The sequence below is a fragment of the Mustelus asterias genome, chromosome 14 (assembly GCF_964213995.1).
Source record: "Mustelus asterias chromosome 14, sMusAst1.hap1.1, whole genome shotgun sequence".
NCBI lineage: Eukaryota > Metazoa > Chordata > Chondrichthyes > Carcharhiniformes > Triakidae > Mustelus > Mustelus asterias.
The window spans coordinates 67,359,476-67,379,916 of NC_135814.1; the positions used below are offsets into that span (position 1 = coordinate 67,359,476).

General features: G+C 42.9%; 1 protein-coding gene across 3 annotated transcripts in view; it reads left to right on the forward strand.

Annotated features, from left to right (window-relative positions):
- Positions 1-826: 826 nt before the first annotated feature.
- Positions 827-20,441, forward strand: part of gulp1b (GULP PTB domain containing engulfment adaptor 1b) — a 297,575-nt gene continuing 277,960 nt past the window's right edge. For all 3 annotated transcript variants that reach the window (XM_078228542.1, XM_078228545.1, XM_078228544.1), the window contains exon 1: positions 827-959. The gene's annotated coding sequence lies outside the window, so the exon portion shown is untranslated. The remainder of the gene's footprint in view (positions 960-20,441) is intronic.

Consider the following 20,441-nt stretch of genomic DNA (forward strand, 5'->3'; position numbering starts at 1 on the left):
GTCAACATTAGTCCTTTCCCATTTTTTTGCCAAAAAACATGCAAACGTTACTAATTTTGCACCAAATTGCCTGAAATAGGTCCAGTGCTTTATTGGCTGTGGACAATTTCAGTAGCTCGGGCCATTGCTATAAACAAACATCAGGATCCTTGGCTATGCCATTGATGGGACGAAATTTAGTTTAAGAACCCTTCAGCAACATTGTTTAGCAATGAGTGCAGCAGTGTTGCCTTAAAAAAATCTGTTTTTCTTTTTTTCAGAATTTTCTCTCTCATCCTTTCTCTTTTTCCTTTATCTTTATTTTTTCTCTCCATCTTGTGTGTGTCTCTCTCTCTCCGCACTTTCATTTTCTTGCTGGGATTAATGGAGCTCGCACCCGAGATGCATCGAGCACAATTTCAACTTGTTGATGAAAGCTGCAAAAAGAAGAGACAAGCACTTGTTAATTCTAGGACTAACAGTCATGTTGTGGGCATCATTGATTGTATTGCTAGGCTTAAGGAGCAATTTAGTGTCTCTTTTCTGCTGCCAGGCAAAAGGAAACGAATGAAGTAAATGACAGTGTTGTCAGACATTATGTAATGAGGTACACACAAAGTTAATTACTGATCTGCATTGGACATTTTCATTTATAGTGTTTCAATACAGAAATCCTCAGTGAAATTTTTCTTATGGCCGCATGCCAGCTGTCTGTTTTGACAGCTGAATTTGTGGAATATTAATTGTGACTACATGCTCAGCGGCCAGTGAGGAAAACTGATTCTCATCATCATTTGTAGCCCAAGCCATTGGTTACTGAACTATTTTGCATTTATTCCAGCAGCTGATGGTGTTCAGATGAAAGATGGACAGCCGATCACTCCAAAGGGAAAGGATTGTTGTGGAATGAGAGTCTCCTTTCTTCAGCTGAAGAGTGGATAGCTTGAAGAAAAATTGAAGATTGCTTCTAATAAATTCAGGTGAGGCTTTCTGAAAGGATGGAGGCAAGATGATGGACAAGCTATGTCTGTTCTGCTGCAGGGCCTGACACACACAGTTATGAAGAAAAGTGGCATTCACAGAAGCTTTATCTAACTTACCTGACTAGTGGTTTCAGGATAATTTGGTTTAGATCCAGGAACTGCAATGAGGTTAGAATCGTTGGTATTTCAGAGAATTTCCACTCTTCAGGGAACATTTAATGGGTTGCACAATTTGTTTTATCTTTATAATAAAGAACCATTTGGGTTCAGTTCAATGAAATAACCTTTGAGGCCAATTGTATTTTATTTTGATATTACCTCAGTGGAATGAAGGTGTATTCCTATACAGGCAGCTTGGTTTCCACTCAGGCCGGTGGGATGTTTTGTTTCCTGTGTAGGTGTTTGGGAAGCAAAAAATTGTAAGTGCGAGCAAAGCAAAAAGAAAAATGAATATATGAGTCTTACCAAATTTAAGTTCCTGTAAATGTATGCATTTGTTGAAATGAAGTTTCGCTCTTATTTCTCTCGAGTCCTATATCTGTGGACTAAATGAGAATTTACTTCCTTACTCTGACAGTTTCAGGTCAAAAAGACTCTGAGTGGAATTGCAAAAATACTTTATTGTCGTAGAGTTCTGCAAGAACATAAAAACTTACACAATGAAAGATGAATGATAACATCAGTGACATCCATATTAAGTTCGTATTCTTGTTGGATTGCAGTGGTAAAGTCTTGACAGCTACTCTTTTTATAGATGGCACCATGGTTGGTAAGATTACTCATGTAATTTAGCAGCTTGGATTCATCATGTAGCATTCACCATTTGTCAATGGTTTTATTATCTGCAGCTGAATTGTAGTATTAGTTCACTTGGGGAACACACTAGATTGTAATAAAATGGGTGATCATATGAGAGCATGTTCCCATCTTCAGGTGATCTTTCTTGTGGATGAAATCAACTGTCAGAATACTCTTAATCATAGTGCTGTCTATACATCTTGATAATTGAATCTAAATTTGAACTTTGAAGGAAATGTAACCATTAAAATATTTCCTAAAATGAATATTTTTAAAACTAAAGACCCTTTCTCACTTTTGGACTCCCACTGAACAAATCCTAAATGTCTCTTAATATAATTAAAGCAAAATACAGCAGGAAATCTGAAATAAAAACAGAAAATTCTGATAAACTCAGCGGGTCTGGCAGCATAAGTCATAATTCAGTTTTGCAGCAGTATTTTGTTTCGATGGAATTGCTACATTATCTGTTTTCTAACAAAATGTTTCTTCACCTCTGGCTGGTGAGGTCTTGGCTAGTGTCTGGTCACATTCCTTGTGTTTGCACACACATTTACTTCTACCCTTTCAGAAGTGTGTCTATTTCTCTTTACTTTTCATTGCATTAGCTTCTCCGTTCTTCGTAGCTTCCATACAACCATTTGCCTTCTAGAATTTGACCCTACACAGTGCTCCACCGGCCATCTTACGTTTTCTGTTTTCTGGATTCAGTCACCTCAATCACGTCCCCTCACTGTCACTTCTGGATTTTTTCTCCTATTCATGCACTTTATTGTGCAACCAAAGCAGCATTGGAAGTTTCCCAGTTGTTGCATATTTACACAATAATTTATATGTACTGCTTCCTATTCTGTGTTTGCTCAATGTGCAACCACAATGCGTCTGCTGATGTGTTGTCTTCGCTGAACATTTGTGATCTGTCTACCAGCATGATGATGGTATTTAGCACCTTGTTACCTTAATAGCATGTTAGTATTTCTGGCTTTGGCCTTCTACACCGCAAATGTTAACACATACTATGTTAGCACAGACTTCAGGAATGGTGTTTTGTCTTTCTTCTAAGTTATCTGTAATTTCTGTGCTGAATATTAACTTTTGCAATTATCTGGGTTCTGTACTGTACTTATACCACTAAAGTATTAATCCAATGACCTGAACTACTAATGTCAAACAAATCTGGAAATTTCAATTGGTATCAGTAAAACACGAAATGACCATGAAGCTTGAGGTTAATATAAAAGCCAAATAGGTTTGATCACATCATTTCATGGAAGGAAACTTGCTATCCTTAGATTTGGCCTGTATGTGACTCCAGGCCCAAAACTATGTGGTTGCCCCTTAACTGCCTTCTGAAGAGTCTAGCCAATCACTCTATTGTATCAGACTAAAGGTATACAGCAAATGTGAGTGACATTCCAATCCTGAGAATGACTCAAAAGACCATAAGAAATAGGAACAGGAGTAGACGGTTTAGCCCCTCCAGCCAGCTTTGCCATTCAATAGGCTCATGGCTGATCCGACATTCCTCACAGCCACTTTCCTACCCTTTCCCCGTAACGCTTGATTCCATTGCTGATCAAAAATCTATCTATCTATCTCAGCCTTAAATATACACAAGGGAACTATCCCCACAGCTCTCCAGTTCCAGTTCCAAAAACTCTCAACCATCTGAGAGAAGAAATTGCTCCTCATCTCAGTCTTAAATTGGCGCCCCTTTATTCTGAGACTATGCCCTCTGGCCCGAGACTCTCCCATGAAGGGAAACATCCTCTCAGCATTTACCCTGTCAAGCCCCTTAAGAATTCTATATGTTTCAATGAGATCACCCTCATCCTTCTAAATTCCAATCGGTAGAATCCCAAACTGTTTAACCTTTTCTCATAAGACAATCCCTCCATACTGGAGATCATCTTAGTGAACCTTCTCTGAACTGCCTACAATGAAATAATATCTTTTTTTAAATAAGGGGACCAAAACTGTTCATTGTACTCTCAATTTGGTCTCCCCAGTACCTTGTACAGTTTCAGCAAGACTTCCCTACTCTTATACTCCGACCCCTTTGAAATAAGGGTCAACATTCCATTGGCCATCCTGATTACATGCTGTACCTATGTGTTGGCTTGTTGTGTTTCATGCACAAGTACCCCTAAGTCCCTTTGTGTTGCAGCTTTCTGCAATTTTTCTGTATTTAAATAATACTCTCTTTTGTCCTCCCTTCCAAAGTGAGCAACTTCGCACTTTCCCATATTGTACTCCATTTTCCAAATTTTTGCCCACTTACTTAAAGTATCAACATCTCTTTGTAAATGCTTTTCCTATCTTTCTGTAAGTTTCTTTATTCACATTCCAGTCTATTGCCTTCATATTTTCCACTTGCTTTGTACATGTTCATCAATGTTCTCCTTATTCTACCAACATCATTTGATTCCCCTGCTGCAGAACTGGTGTGCAATCTGGTCCTTCAATCCAAATTCCATACTAGCCTTTAAGATACGTGATGTCCCAATATCTGTGAAGTTGGCTGCAAGTGATAGGATGAGTGAGATAAATGCGAGGTGATGCATTTTGATAGATTGAACCAGGGCATGACTTACTCAGTTAATGGTAGGGCGTTGGGGAGAGTTACAGAACAAAGAGATCTAGGGGTGCAGGTTCATAGCTCCTTGAAAGTGGAGTCACAAGTGGACAGAGTGGTGAAGAAGGCATTCAGCATGCTTGGTTTCATTGGTCAGAACATTGAATACAGGAGTTGGGACGTCTTGTTGAAGTTGTACAAGACATTGGTAAGGCCACACTTGGAATACTATGTACAGTTCTGGTCACCTTATTATAGAAAGGATATTATTAAACTGGAAAGAGTGCAGAAAAGATTTACTAGGATGCTAACGGGACTTGATGGTTTGCATTATAAGGACGGCTGGATAGACTGGGACTTTTTTCTCTGGAACGTAGAAGGCTGAGGGGTGATCTTTGTAGAGGTCTATAAAATAATAAGGGGCACAGGTCAGCTAGATAGTCAATATCTTTTTCCAAAGGTAGGGGAGTCTAAAACTAAAGGGCATAGGTTTAAGGTGAGAGAAGAGAGATATAAAAGTGTTCAGAGGGGCAATTGTTTCACACACAGGTTGGTGAGTGCCTGGAACAAGCTGCCAAAGGTAGTAGTAGAGGTGGGTACAATTTTGTCTTTTAAAAAGCATTTAGACAGTTACATGGGTAAAATGGGTATAGAGGGATATGGACCAAATGCGAGCAATTGGGATTAGCTTAGGGGTTTAAAAAAAGGGCGGCATGGATAAGATGGGCCGAAGGGCCTGTTTGAAGAGATGTGTATTGTCTCCAGCCAGCGCAGTTAGTGAAAGTTTGCAAGCCCAGGCAAGTCGTGGGGGTTACAGATAGTGTGACATGAACCCAAGATCCCGGTTGAGGCCATCCTCATGTGTGCGGAACTTGGCTATCAGTTTCTGCTCAGCGATTCTGCGTTGACGTGTGTTGTGAAGGCCGCCTTGGAGTACGCTTACCCGAAGATCAGAGGCTGAATGCCCGTGACTGCTGAAGTGTTCCCCAACAGGAAGAGAACACTCCTGCCTGGTGATTGTCGAGCGGTGTTCATTCATCCGTTGTCGTAGCGTCTGCATGGTTTCCCCAATGTACCATGCCTCGGGACATCCTTTCCTGCAGCGTATCAGGTAGACAACATTGGCCGAGTTGCAAGAGTATGTACCGTGTACCTGGTGGATGGTGTTCTCATGTGAGATGATGGCATCCGTGTCGATGATCTGGCATGTCTTCCAGAGGTTGCTGTGGCAGAGTTGTGTGGTGTCGTGGTCACTGTTCTCCTGAAGGCTGGGTAGTTTGCTGTGGAAAATGGTCTATTTGAGGCTGTGCGGTTGTTTGAAGGCAAGAAGTGGGGGTGTGGGGATGGCCTTGGCGAGATGTTCGTCTTCATCGATGACATGTTGAAGGCTCCGGAGAAGATGTCGTAGCTTCTCCGCTCCGGGGAAGTACTGGACGACGAAGGGTACTCTGTCTGCCGTGTCCCGTGTTTGTCTTCTGAGGAGATCGGTGCAGTTTTTCACTGTGGCACATCGGAACTGTCGATCGATGAGTTGAGCGCCATATCCTATTCTTATGAGGGCATCTTTCAGCGTCAGGAGGTGTCTGTTGCGATCCTCCTCATGTGAGCAGATCTTGTGTATATGGAAGGCTTGTCCGTAGGGATTGGCTTCTTTACCGTGTTTAGGGTGGAAGCTGGAGAAGTGGAGCATCGTGAGATTATCCGTGGGCTTGCGGTACAGTGAAGTGCTGAGGTGACCGTCCTCGATGGAGATGCGTGTGTCCAAGAATGCAACCGATTCTGGAGAGTAGTCCATAGTGAGTCTGATGGTGGGATGGAACTTGTTGATGTCATCATATAGTTGTTTCAGTGATTGTTCACCATGAGTCCAAAGGAAGAAAATGTCATTGATGTATCTAGTGTATAGCATTGGTTGAAGGTCCTGTGTGGTGAAGAGGTCTTGTTCGAACCTGTGCATGAAGATGTTGGCATATTGAGGTGCGAATTTGGTCCCCATGGCCGTTCCGTGTGTCTGGATGAAGAACTGGTTGTTGAAGGTGAAGCCATTGTGGTCCAGGATGAAGCGGATGTGTTGTAATATTGCATCTTGAGATTGGCAGTTGTCGGCGTTGAGTACTGAGGCAGTTGCAGCAATGCCATCATCGTGGGGGATGCTGGTGTAATGTGCCGAGACATCCATTGTGACGAGGAGTAATCCTGGTTCAACTGCTCCATGTGTGCTGAGTTTCTGTAGGAAGTCCGTAGTGTTGTGACAAAAGCTGGGGGTTCTTTGTACAATGGGTTTCAGGATGCCCTCGACATAGCCGGAGAGGTTCTCGCACAGAGTCCCATTACCCGATATGATGGGGCGGCCGAGTGTATCTTCGGGAGGCAGTAGAGATCTCCAACGCAGGGAGTACGTGGGATGAGAGCACGGAGGATGCTCTGAAGGTCCGGATCAAAGGTCTTGATCAGTCTGTTGAGTTGACGGGTGTGTTCTTTGGTCGGATCTGTGGGTAACTGTCTGTAGTGTTCCTCGTTGTTCAGTTGTCGGTACACTTCTTTGCAGTAATCCGTTCTGTTCAGTATGATGGTGGCCCCTCCTTTGGCTACTGGTTTGATGACAATGTTGTGATTGGTCTTGAGAGCGTGGATGGCGTTGCGTTGTGCTTAGATGACGTTCGGGGCTGTCTTGTGAGTGCGGCTGATGAATCTGGCATTGACGCACCTCCTGATGGCTTGGGCATACATGTCGAGTCAAGGGCAGCGGCCTTCCGGAGGAGTCCAATTTGACTCTTTCCTCTTCGGTTGCTGCACCGCGGATCTCTCGGTCGGCTGTTCCGGTTCATTGGCTGTTGCAAAATCTCACTAACTGTCCTGGCTGGAGACAATACACATTTCTTTAACCTGTGCTTAGCACTCTCTCCACTCACATTGTCTGTATCTGTAAAGACTCGCATTCCAACCACTGTTTTGTAAATTGAGTTTGTGTCTTTATATACCCTGTTTGTGAACAGAACTACCACTCACCTGATGAAGGAGCAGTGTTCTGAAAGCTTGTGGCTTGTGCTACCAAATAAACCTGGTGGACTTTAACCTGGTGTTGTGAGAACTTGCTCCAGAGGGCCTCTTTTCTGGCCAAGCCTCCCACCAGAGTGCGCACAGGGTAGTGTCACTGATTCTGGGAGGCCTATCCTTATTTTGGGAGTTTATAGCTGCTCTGTCATCGGCCAAATGCAATTGGAAAGCAGCCAATAGTGCATTTCTGCAACTTCCCTTTTGCAGGGACTACACCTTTAAAAAGGATGGCTGCCTGTAGAGTTTGTGGGTTATAAAGAACGTTAGAGCATGTGCAGAAGCCAGGTGCACAGAATTGGTGACCTGAGGTGGACAGGCACCACATCTTTCCACACCACAATCGTGGAAATGAGGTCAGTGGACAAAGTTTCTGTCTTACCCACCCATTTCAAATAAGCACATGCGCATCACACAGCATGGACTCTATGTCCAAAGGTCAGGCTAAATAATGTGTTCATTAAGATTCTGAGAGGATTTGACTGAGTAGAAGTGGAGTGGCTGTTTTCTCTGGCTGGAGTGCCGAGATTGGGTGTATTGCCTCTCAAGGTAAGGAGTCGGCATCAGGAGACTGAGATGAGAAGAAAGTTCTTGTCTCAGAAGGTTATGAATCTTTGGAATTCTTTGTTTCAGAGATCTGTAGATATTCAGTCACTGAGCATAGTCAGAACAGAGATCAGTTGATATTTGCTTCGATGGATATGAGGCAGAATTTAATGCCCTCCACTGGGGCGTGTTTGGCAGGAGCATTTAATTGGGTCGGAGGCAGAGAGGTGATGGAGGTTTCTGCCTCTGTCCTCATTACGTTCGGAGTGCTGTGCTGGTCTGGTCTTCCTGTCATTCTATTAATTGAGGCCATTAAACGGGCAATTTTCAGTCGCTTAACGCTGTTGTAAAATGAAAGGTAACATGACTAATCTTGGCCAGTTTGCAGTAACCCTATTTAACTCTGTGTGTTACGTGGTGAGCCAGACAAAGGGGATAAGAGTCAGGTGAAGGTCCAACACAACTTTATTGAACATTTTATCAAGGAAAAATAATATTTATCAAACTCTACTCTTGCACTTTAATTAAACTCTATCAAAATCATGCAGTGCCTGATCAAGGGACCTGGCATCAGGAAGGGGTGCCTGCCAAGAACTGCTCCTTACTGCCAACCACCCGTCCCTGCCTGCCTTGTGATGCCCCTCCTACCAACTCCTTACTGTGGCTTGGGTCCTCATGATCTTGGACCTCTGTTTCAGCAGCTTTTTGGAGTGTGAGATTGCTGCTCTCAAGTACCCTGATGCTGGGGAAGGCCTGCTGCTGTCCACTTAAGTGCAGCAGGTCTTCAAAAAAAGTTAACATCGGGTTCTCACTTGCTCTCCAGATAACAGGCGAGACCCCCATTGCTTCCATTAAATTCCACCCATGGGAAAGTGGAGTCAAGGTTCAACATCAGCTTTGGTCCAATCAAATGGCAGAATTGATATTTTTCACGAGCATGGACAAAAACTCAATGTGGAAGCCAAGTTTAAACCTAGCCAGATTCTGCAATTTGCAAACTGCAGAGCTGGAACAGACCATTTTCATGCAGCCAGGCCTTCGACAATCAAATTCCCATCTAAACCAGCTTTTAGAGGCCATGTATGCTATTCCTGATCCTGTTTCTTATACTTTTGATTATTTTTTGTGATTGCATTTGTACCTTTGCATTACCATCTCGCCAGCCAGTAAGAACAATCTGTCACTATTTACTTATAACCGCTAAGAATTTTGAAAACCTTTATCAGATTACCTATTAACCTTCTATGCAGTTGTAAAAAATGCCCCAATTTTACCTGTCTCTTCATATTATAACTCCTCAACTAGCTTTGTTCACTTGTATATCCAGGTTTCTCAATTGCATTTAAAATAGATTCAAATAAGGTTTATTTCCCTGTTGTATTTTTGCATTCAAGATCTACAAACCCATTTTATGTGAGTTGTACATCCATCCTGGTAAATGTTTCTACAAAATCCGCATTACGATTTTCTAAAATTCCCAATTTTAACATCAGCAAATTTCAGCTTTATCTGCGTGGGCTGGAATGGGGCAAGATTGGGGAGGGTGGGGGAACAGTGATGGTGGAGAGTTCCTTTGCAGGCCCCCTCGACAAGACTTTCCATCTTGGGTTCACTGTATGGTGGGACTGTCTGCAGACCCAGAAGTGACCGGTGCTCCCATTGGGCATCTTCCACATGTTCATCCATTCCACCAGCCTGTTCATGTCCTCTTGAAGCCTGGTGCTTTTCTCTTCACAGCTCACTACATTTGTACGTTTTATGTCATCTGCAAAATTTTGAAATTGTGTGCTGTACACTTAAGTCCAAGCCATGAATAAGTATAAGAAACTTTATAGTTCTAGTACTTATCTCTGGGGAGCGCCATTGTAAACATTACTCCTGAAAAACAACTGTCCACCACTAATCTGTTTCCTGTCATGTAACCAATACTGTATTCCATTATGTTATGAATCCAATACTTTCTTTTTGTAAGCAGTCAGAATTTACTGCACCTTTTTCATCCCTCCTCACAATTTTTAATGTGAATGAAAAGTTGAGTGATACTGGTCTCTACCACCAGTGCATAATAGGTTTGCACAAATTGGCAGCTGAAATTTATTCACTACACCCAATCTTCTACCCACTGACTAGGGGATTTTCATAGTAACTTAATTGCAGTGTTAATGTGAGCCTACTTGTGGCACTAATAAAAAAGCTGAAAACATAAACGTCATGGCTCTTCATTGAATAGGTTAGATTCACTGATTGCTAGTTGAAGAACTTATACTTTCAGTCCAAAGAGGTGCGGGTGAGGTTGATTGGCCATGCTAAAATTGCCCCTTAGTGTCCTAGGTAGGTTAGAGGGATTAGCGGGTAAATATGTAGGGATATGGGGGTAGGGCCTGGGTGGGATTGTGGTCGGTGCAGACTCAATGGGCCAAATGGTCTCTTTCTGCACTGTAGGGTTTCTATGGTTTCTAACGAACCAAATCTCCATTCAAGCCAATTAATTGTTTTATTAAGCCTTCGATATCATTTGGAAAGAATGATATCATCTCACAAATGGGGAGATGGTGTAGTGGCAATGTTACTGAATTGGTAATCCAGAGACCCCGTGGACATGGGTTCAAATCCTGCTGTGACAGCTGGTGGAATTCAAAATTCAGTTCATAAAATCTGGAATTGAAAGCTACACTCGATAATGGTGACCATGGAACTATGATTGATTGTTGTAAAATGCATCTGGTTCACTGATATCCTTACCTGGTCTGGCCTACATGTGACACCCGATGCACAGCAATGTGATTGACCTGTATAAAATGGTGCAGCAAGCCACTCTGTTTGAGAGCAATTAGGAGTGGGAAACAAATGCTGGCCTTGTTAGCAACATCCATATACCATGAAAGTAACTTTTTTAAAAAATGAATGAACAGTCCTTCCATATGCCTCCCCATGAGGCCCCTAAATTATTTTGAATTAACTTGGCAACAGCCATAACAGAGATTCAAGAGCAGATATTACAAGGTTTCAGTGCTGTTGCAGTGTCTTATTAGACATGGATACTGTGCCCAGAAACAGAACTATATTCTGGCTTGCCACTGAACTGTAATATAACATTGTCGTTCTATCTTTGACTCATGTCTAGTGAAGTGCTGTATTGGCAGCAGTGCTCTGTGATTTCTGCCCTGTCATTTAAGCTTTTAATTTGTAGCTAACAGAAATGTATTTTACAGATCAAATATTTACGGCTAGTGAATAGGCAGAAATATTTTGAGTGTGAGTTCTCTCTAATCGAAAAACCTCTACAACAGTGCTGCATTTTTCCTGATTTAAACAACTGCTCACAGATTTGTAATCTCAGAAATCACACAGATTGAAGACCTGCATTTTCACATTTCCCTAACAAGAATGCCATGCTTCTAACAGTAAATAGAGAGGGAGAAGTGTACACAAACAAGCCTTATACAGATACGCATACAAACTTATTTCCTGGCAAGTAAAACGTTGGTGAGGAGCTGAAACTATAAGAAGAAAACATTCAGTCTGTTAACAAGCTCATTTGTGATTCTTTATCAGACAGGAAACTTAAAACTAAACACCAGCAAAACTGAAGGGTGGGAAAGTGGGTTTTGGCTGTAGGAATCCTGTAGTATCACTTGATACTTGGAATAATCTGGACACAATGTTGTAAAGAAAGTTTAGTCTCTTATGACTTGTTTTATTTTATCTGTATGGTTAGGGAAGCAGTTTGATGTCAAGGTTAACTATCTATCCAGCTTCAGCTGATGCAGTGTTAATGGTTGTAATACCATCAGGAATGGATCTGTCAGGGCAGGAGTTCAGTATGTCATCTGACCTGAATGGCCACAATCACAATTTGAACTATTCCCATGCTCCACTTGTGGAGCAAGAGGTCACACCTTCTCTGGTTCCTCCTAAAGTGGATGAGAGAGTTTCACAGTACAGAAAGAGGCCCTTTGGCCCATCGTGTCCATGCTGGCCATCAAGTGCCTTTCCGTTCTAATCCCATTTTCCAGCACTTGGCCCATAGCCTTGTAAGCTGTGGCATTTCAGGTGCTCATCTAAATGGGGGTTCCCGCCTTTACCATCCTTTCAGTGATGAGTTCCAGGGGAATCCTCTAAATCCCTCTAAATCTCCTGTCCTTGAATTTATATCTATGCCCCTTGATTATTGACCCCTCTGCTAAGGGGAGCAGTTCCTTCCTATCCACCCTATCTATAACCCTCATAATTTATACGCTAAAGGTTTGTCCAGATTTTGTGGAAGGTTGAAACCTGGGACATCACCACCTGGCTCAGTTATCAGGTTACCATTGGTGATGTTTGTAGTCAACCAGGAGGTGCATCATCAAGAGGTGAGGCTGTTTGTATGGGGTGTGGGGAGCCTTCCAATAGGGACTATGGGATTTCAGCCAAGTGCGTGGGTGTTATTGAAATCCTATGACAATGGGTGTGATTTGTTAGCTGTCAGTTAAGTGGTTTACTGTGAGGAACAGGATGATGAACATGTGCTAGCATAAGAAACCACTCAGTTGTATTGGTCTCAATATCCCAGAAATTATCCCCATGCCTTCTTTGAGGTGGATATCTGCGTCTGTGTGGCAGCTCCTAAATCATGTTGGGCAGCAGTGCTCTGCTGGAGGATAGACCGGTGCCTAGTATTTTGGCTCTGCTGCCCAAGATAATAAATTAACCTGTTGGATTTTAACCTGGTGTTGTTGGACTCCTTACTGTGTTTACGCCAGTCCAACGCCGGCATCTCCACAAGATAATAGCTCCCAGTTTTCGTCTGAAATTCATGAACTCTCATCTTGACCTTGGCTCAGGTGTTCTGAAGGTGTTGTTGGCTATCACTAGCTTAGGTCTCATTGTCATAGAGTGCTTACCATGCACATTTGGCCGAGCTATGAAGTGGTGTTCAATCACTAAAACACAAGCAAAATATTGTGGATGCTGGACATTGGAAATAAAAACAAATGGTGTTGGAACCTCTCAGCAGGAAGGCAGCATCTATAGGGCATTTCGTCAGAACTGGAAGGAGTTAAAAATTTAAATGTCAAATGATTGGTACAAGATTTTAAGGGATGGTAATGGGAAAAGGAACAAAACAAATGGGTCTGGAAGAGATGTAAATACCTTCAGCAGAACCATTACCACCACCTGCTGTGTGACAAAAAGGAAGTGATGATTACAATCTGGAGTTTTTGAAATTGATGTTGAGACAGGAAGGTTGTTGACAGGAAGGCTGTTAAGTGCTCAATTAAAAGATGAGGTGTTATTTCTTAATCTTACATTGAACAGCATCAGGTAAGTGTGGGAGGATGAGGACAGAGTGGTTGGAGGTAATGGAGAATTAAAGTGGCAAATGAGTAGAAGGCTAGAATTATGCTTGTGGACTGAAGGGCACTGTTTAGTAAATGATCTCTCAATCTGTTTCTGTAGAGGAGCTTGCGGCATGAGCTACAAATATATTACAGTAAATTGAAAGATGTACAAGTAGATCATTGTTTCACCTGGAAGGATTGTCTGCTGGCCCTTTGTCAATGGGAAGAGGGCAGGTAAAAAGGCTGATGTTGCAAATTCTGTAGTTTCATTGGGAAGTGTGAGACCGACCTGAGCTTTTGATACTTTTGCACACAGGCTCGGTCAGTTGTCCGAATGTGCTTCTACCTTTCCAATGAGATTTTAGTTCTTCATCTAATGTCATCACCGTGCATTCTCTTGTGCATTGGACAAACACAGATTAGGTAACCACATAGCTGAATTTCTCAAATTATAACCCAAACCTTCCTGTGCATTACGAGTTTAACCCCCTTCTATTATTCTGACCTTTGTTTAGAGACTTGCATACTGTTCTGACAAAGCTCAGTGCATACCTGAAGAGCTGTATTTCTTGTTTCTGATCAGCCCACCGACCTGAACACTGACTTCAGCAAATTCAACCGTCATCACCATTTCCTGTGTTTGTGATGAAAAAGAGTGTAAGTATCTGGGGGACAAGTACTCGTATGGTAATAAGCCCATCACGTGGTTCTGTTCTTTTCTCTTTTTCTGTGACTTCTGTTTTTTTGATGTTTTTAGTTTCATAATTACAATGATTTTTCCTCCTCTTTCTCCATTATTTCCTTGAGTTTTCTTTATGTGGATCTATCCTGTGTTTACTCACCCCCTCCTCCAGCTGCCTTTTGCAGCATCTCGTTGATATATCTAAAGGCCTTCAGTTTAACAGTTTGTTTCTCAATTAAGCCATCAGCTTTTCCTCTCATCAGCATATCAAATGATTATTTTTCTCTTCTGAGTTTTTTTTCTCTTCACTCTCTTCCTGACTGTTAGTAAAATGGCAACTTAACTTTCAAGATTTGTCTGTGACTTGGGTACAAAGAACAAAGAAAATTACAGCACTGGAACAGGCCCTTCGGCCCTCCATGCCTGCACTGACCATGCTGCCTGACTTAACTAAAACCCCCTATGTTTCCGGGGACCACATCCCCTCTATTCCCATCTCATTCATGTACTTGTCAAGATGCCCCTTAAAAGTCACTACCGTATCTGCTTCCACTACCTCCCCCGGCAACGAGTTCCAGGCACCCACCACTCTCTGTGTAAAAAATCTGCCTCGTACATCTCTTTTAAAACTTGCCCCTCGCACCTTAAACCTATGCCCCCTAGTAATTGACTCTTCCACCCTGGGAAAAAGCTTCTGACTATCCACTTTGTCCATGCCCCTCATAATCTTATAGACTTCTATCAGGTCTCCCCTCAACCTCCGTCGCTCCAGTGAGAACAAACCAAGTTTCTCCAACCTCTCCTCATAGCTAATGCCCTCCATACCAGGCAACATCCTGGTAAATCTTTTCTGTACCCTCTCCAAAGCCTCCACATCCTTCTGATAGTGTGGCGACCAGAATTGAACACTATATTCCAAGTGCGGCCTCACTAAGGTTCTATAAAGCGTCAACATGACTTGCCAATTTTTAAACTCAATACTCCAGTCGATGAAGGCAAGCATGCCGTATGCCTTCTTGACTACCTTCTCCACCTGCATTGCCACTTTCAGTGACCTGTGTACCTGTACACCCAGATCCCTTTGCCTATCAATACTCTTAAGGGTTCTGCCATTTACTGTATATTTCCTATCTGTATTAGACCTTCCAAAATGCATTACCTCACATTTGTCTGGATTAAACTCCATCTGCCATCTCCCCGCCCAAGTCTCCAACTGATCTATATCCTGCTGTATCCTCTGATGATCCTCATCGCTATCCGCAAATCCACCAACCTTTGTATCATCCGCATACTTACTAATCAATCCAGTTACATTTTCCTCCAAATCATTTATATATATATTACAAACAGCAAAGGTCCCAGCACTGATCCCTGAGGAACACCACTTGTCACAGCCCTCCATTCAGAAACGCACCCTTCCACTGCTACCCTCTGTCTTCTTTGACCGAGCCAGTTTTGTATCCACCTTGCCAGCTCACCTCTGATCCCATGCGACTTCACCTTTTGCACCAGTCTGCCATGAGGGACCTTGTCAAAGGCCTTACTGAAGTCCATGTAGACAATATCCACTGCCCTACCCTCATCAATCATCTTCGTCACTTCCTCGAAAAACTCAATCAAGTTCGTGAGACACAACCTCCCCTTCACAAAACCATGCTGCCTCTCACTAATACGTCCACTTATTTCCAAGTGGGAATAAATCCTGTCTCGAAGAATCCTCTCTCGAAGAATCCTCTCCAATAATTTCCCTACCACTGATGTAAGGCTCACTGGCCTGTAATAACCTGGATTATTCTTGCTACCCTTCTTGGGGTGCAACTCCAAGGTGTCATAACTATTCTGTTCCCTTTGACAGATGCTGAATGCATCTGCGATACATTTTCCAGGACTTCCTGCTTTTGTTTAGCGATTCAAGTGTGTTGCATCAAACTTCAGGTTCACGCAGATGGGAGGAGCAGCCAGGTTGAAATGGGTATTGTTGGCACATATGAAAGTTGAGCCCATGCTTTTGGATAATGTTGCCAAGGGTTGGCATGTACATAATAAATCTTTGCCATTAAAATCACTTGGGCGCTTAGCTTTCAGCTGAAACTTGCTTCTCAATAGTTTATCTGTGCCAAGGTGAAGTAGTCATTTATCAATTCCGATTGGCTCTGGAAAGGCTGCCAAACAAATATTCAAAATGTATTTTAATCTTCTCTCTCTTGTGACTAAAGACTTAGTTTCTTTCTTTAAATGTCCAAGGGTTACAGACAATTTCCAAAGAGGAGATTGCTGGGGACAAACAGGAGGTTTTAAGGTGTGACTTGTACAGTTTTAGCAAATGTGCAATGAGATGATAGGAACAGAAGTTACCCATTTAACTCCTCAAGTGCCATTCAAGGAGATCATGGCTGTTCTGTGCCCTGACTCCATTTATACTCATTTGCTCAATAGTTAACAATAATCCATGTTAACTAATCTCAGAATTGAAGTTAACAATTGACGCAGCATCAGTTGTCATATGCTGGAGAATCCCAATATCCCTGGTGTAAAGGTGTTGCCTAATTTCACTCCTGAGAGGCCTGGTTCTAATTTTTATGTCCGATTGTCTTGAATTATCCCAACCAATGGAAATAACTTCTGTCTACCGTAGTAGTTCCCCTTAATGTACTAAAAACTTAACCAAATCATCCTTTAACCTTCTACATTCTGGGTATTACAATCCTACCTTGTGCAATCTCCTCTCATAATTAACCAGTGGAGACCATGAATTTATTCTAAGAAATCAATGCTACACTCCTTCTAAGGCCAGTATACTCTTAAACAGAAACTGCTGGATAAACTCTCAGTACCTGTGGAGATAGAACCAGAGTTAACGTTTTGAGTCCTTTGTGACTCTTTGTCAGTGATTTTTACGGTTACGGGGCAGGACATAATAAGCAGTGCTGCAAGGTGTGAGATTTTCAGAGAGCATTTACTGTATATATCCCTGGTATTTTAATGATATGATTATATTAATCCCTCAGTCTCTTTGAACTTCTACTGTTTCTAGCTTTTTTCATTTTGCAAATATCTTGTTCTATCCTTTATAGATCCAAAGTGGATGATTTCACACTTGTTTACAATGCCATCTATTTGCCACAGTTTCCCTATTCACTCAATACGTTAATATCTCTTTGTAATTGTGTGTGCCCATCTACACTGCCAACAATGTCACCCATCTTTCTGTCATTGACAAGCGTGGATATGTCATCCTCTAACTTGTTGTTTGCCATACCTAAACACGGTGAATGGCTGAGGCCCCAACACAGATTGCTGTGGAGCACCAGTTGTCACATTGAGTGACTGTGCATTTTAAGAGTTACTGTCCATTATTCCTCTGTGTTTTTGCCCATTTAGCCAATTTACTAACCAGGTCAATAATTTGTCTCCAACTGGAAGTAGGTTTAATGGTGCTCAGCCTGTAATAACATTGTGACGGGGAACTACTAACAAATAGATACCTCATAAATGTTTACTTGGCTGGCTTCCATTTTACACGTTGATAGAAAATTATTACTAAAAATTGTGAAACAAGTAATATTTGCGGGCAGTTAATGCATGCCACAGACTAGACTCTGAATGCGTGTATTAACAGGTGCTAGTTATGATTCTACTACACAAAAATTAATCGACAGCTCATTTGTATTTTCATCTTTCTACTTGTGCCATGCAAGTGATTGGCTGCATTCGTTACAATATAGCTCTTGACTGTGGCAGGATTAATTGAATTTTTATAAAAGGAATTGAAACTGGAGTTTCTAATTCTTATGTTATTGCATGGTTTAAAAAATTTTCTGAAGCTGCTTCAATTTTGATGTGATTATCAGGAGTGACTTTCTTGGTCGAAGGTCAAGCTGGAAAATGGGCCCTATTTTATCATTTTGATTCTAAGTGCTTGGATGAGCTTGAAACTGGGAGTGTTTCAGATCCGACTCGTAGTCCTGCTCTCAGGCGCCCCCATACGCACCCTGCCTGAAAAAATATCAGCAATTTCGAATCATGCTGCTGCACAAGTCTGTGGGCGGGGCTTAACGTGTCCGAAATCCTGCAGCTCCGATCGGCGCCTCCAACTGCGCATGCGCAGAAAAAAAAGATAGAATGCGGCTCCCCTGCCACATCCCTCCCGAGGTAATGCCTCCCCCGGCCCGCACAAATATTGCCCACTCCCACAATATTACTGACCCCCTTATCCCCCTGCCACCCAGACTGATCGTGGGCCCCTCCCCCCTTTCCCCCCCCCCTCCCCCACTGATGTCAGGCAGAGTGGCAGCAGTTCCCCCCCCTTCTCCTCCCCCCCCCCCCTCCCCCACTGATGTCAGGCAGAGTGGCAGCGGTCCCTCCCTTCCCCCCCCACCTACTGATCTCCGATAGAGTGGCAGCGGACTCCCCCCCCCCCCCCCCCCCCCCCCTCCGCCTCACCCCCAGTGATCTCGGGCAGAGTGGCAGCGGACTTCCCCACCCTCTGCCAACCGATCTTAAGCAGAGAGCCGTTGGACGCTAGGCACCTACCTCCTCACTAACTGGAGCGCCCGAATCGGACTTTTATGGAGCATGTTTGTTTCACGCCGATTCTAGATGGGCGAACGCGATGGTGAAGGGGAAACGCCAGTAAAGTTGGGTGTGCAGCCCGTTAAGTCAATTTAAATTGTTAGTAAGGAATGAAGTTAAATCGACAGCAAGAAGCGATATAGGATCAGAAGGCATAGAATCTCTATGGGTAGAGTTGAGGAACCGCAAAGGCAAAGAGACCCTGATGGGAGTTATGTACAGGCACCCTTCCAGTGGTAGGATATTGGGCAGAAAATAAATCAGGAGATGGAAAAGGCATATAAAAGAGGCAATATTACCATAATCATGGGGGACTTCAATATGCAGGTGGACTGGGAAAATCAAGGTAGGTAGTGGATCCGAAGAAAATAAATTTGTGGAATGTCTAAGAGATGGGTTTTTTCAAGCAGCTTGTGACAGAACCTATAGGGAACAGGCAATTCTGGATTTGGTGATATGTAATGATGATGTGGAGATACCAGCGTTGGACTGGGTAAGCACAGTAAGAAGTCTCACAACACCAGGTTAAAGTCCAACAGGTTTATTTGGCAGCACAAGCTTTCAGAGCGCTGCTCCGTCATCAGGTGAGTGAGGACTTGTGTTCACAAACTGGGCACATACAGACACAAACTCAATTGACTTTAACCTGGTGTTGTGAGACTTCTTATGATGTGTAATGAGGCAGACTTGATTAGGGAACTTAAGGTGAAGGAACCCTCGGAGCAGTGACCACAATATGATAGAATTTACCCTTCAGTTTGAGAGGTAGAAGCCGGAATCAGATGTAATGGTATTACAATTAAATAAAGGTAACTACAAAGACATGAGAGAGGAGCTGACCTGAGTTGATTGGAAAGGGAGCTAAGCAGGAAAGAGCAATGACATGGGTTTTTGGAGATTATTCAGGAGGCACAACAGAAATTCATCCCAAGGAGGAGGAAACATGCTGAGGGGAAGACGAGGTATCCATGGCTGACGAGGGAAGTGAAGGACAGCATAAAAGCAAAAGAGAAAGCATACAAAGTGGCAAGGATTAGTGGGAAGCCAGAGGATTGGGAAGTCTTTAAAAGCGAACAGAGGACAACTAAAAAAGCAATAAAGGGGGAGAAAATGAAATATGAGTGTAAGCTAGCTAGTAATATAAAAGAAGATAGGAAGAGTTGTTTTCAATATATAAAAGTTAAGAGAAAGGCAAAAAGAGAAATTGGACCACTGGACAATGAGGCTGGAGAAGTAATAATAGGAAACAAAGAAATGGCAGAGGAACTGAATAGTTACTTTGCGTCAGTCTTCACAGTGGAAGACACCAGTGGGATGCCAGAGCTCCAGGTGAATGCAGTGGCTATCACTGAGGAGAAGGTTCTGGGGAAACTGAAAAGTCTGAAGGTGGATAAATCACCTGAACCGGTTAGACTTCAAGAGCTTAGAGTTTTTAGTTGTCCAGATCACCAACAACCTGTCCTGGTCCCCCATGCCGACATTATAGTTAAGAAAGCCCACCAACGCATCTACTTTCTCAGAAGACTAAGGAAATATGGCATGTCCGCTACGACTCTCTCCACATTTTACAGATGCACCATAAAAAGCATTCTTTCTGGTTTATCACAACTTGGTATGGCTCCTGCTCTGCCCAAGACTGCAAGGAACTACAAAAGGTCGTGAAATGTATCCCAATCCATCACACAAACCAGCCTCCCATCCATTGACTCTGTCTACATTTCCTGCTGCCTCGTCAAAGCAGCCAGCATAATTGAGGACCCCACGCACCCCGGACATTCTCTCTTGCACCTTCTTCCGTCGGGAAAAAGATACAAAAGTCTGAGGTCATGTACCAACCAACTCAAAGAACAGCTTCTCCCCTGCTGCCATCAGACTTTTGAATGGACTTGCCTTGCATTAAGTTGATCTTTCTCTAAACTCTAGCTATG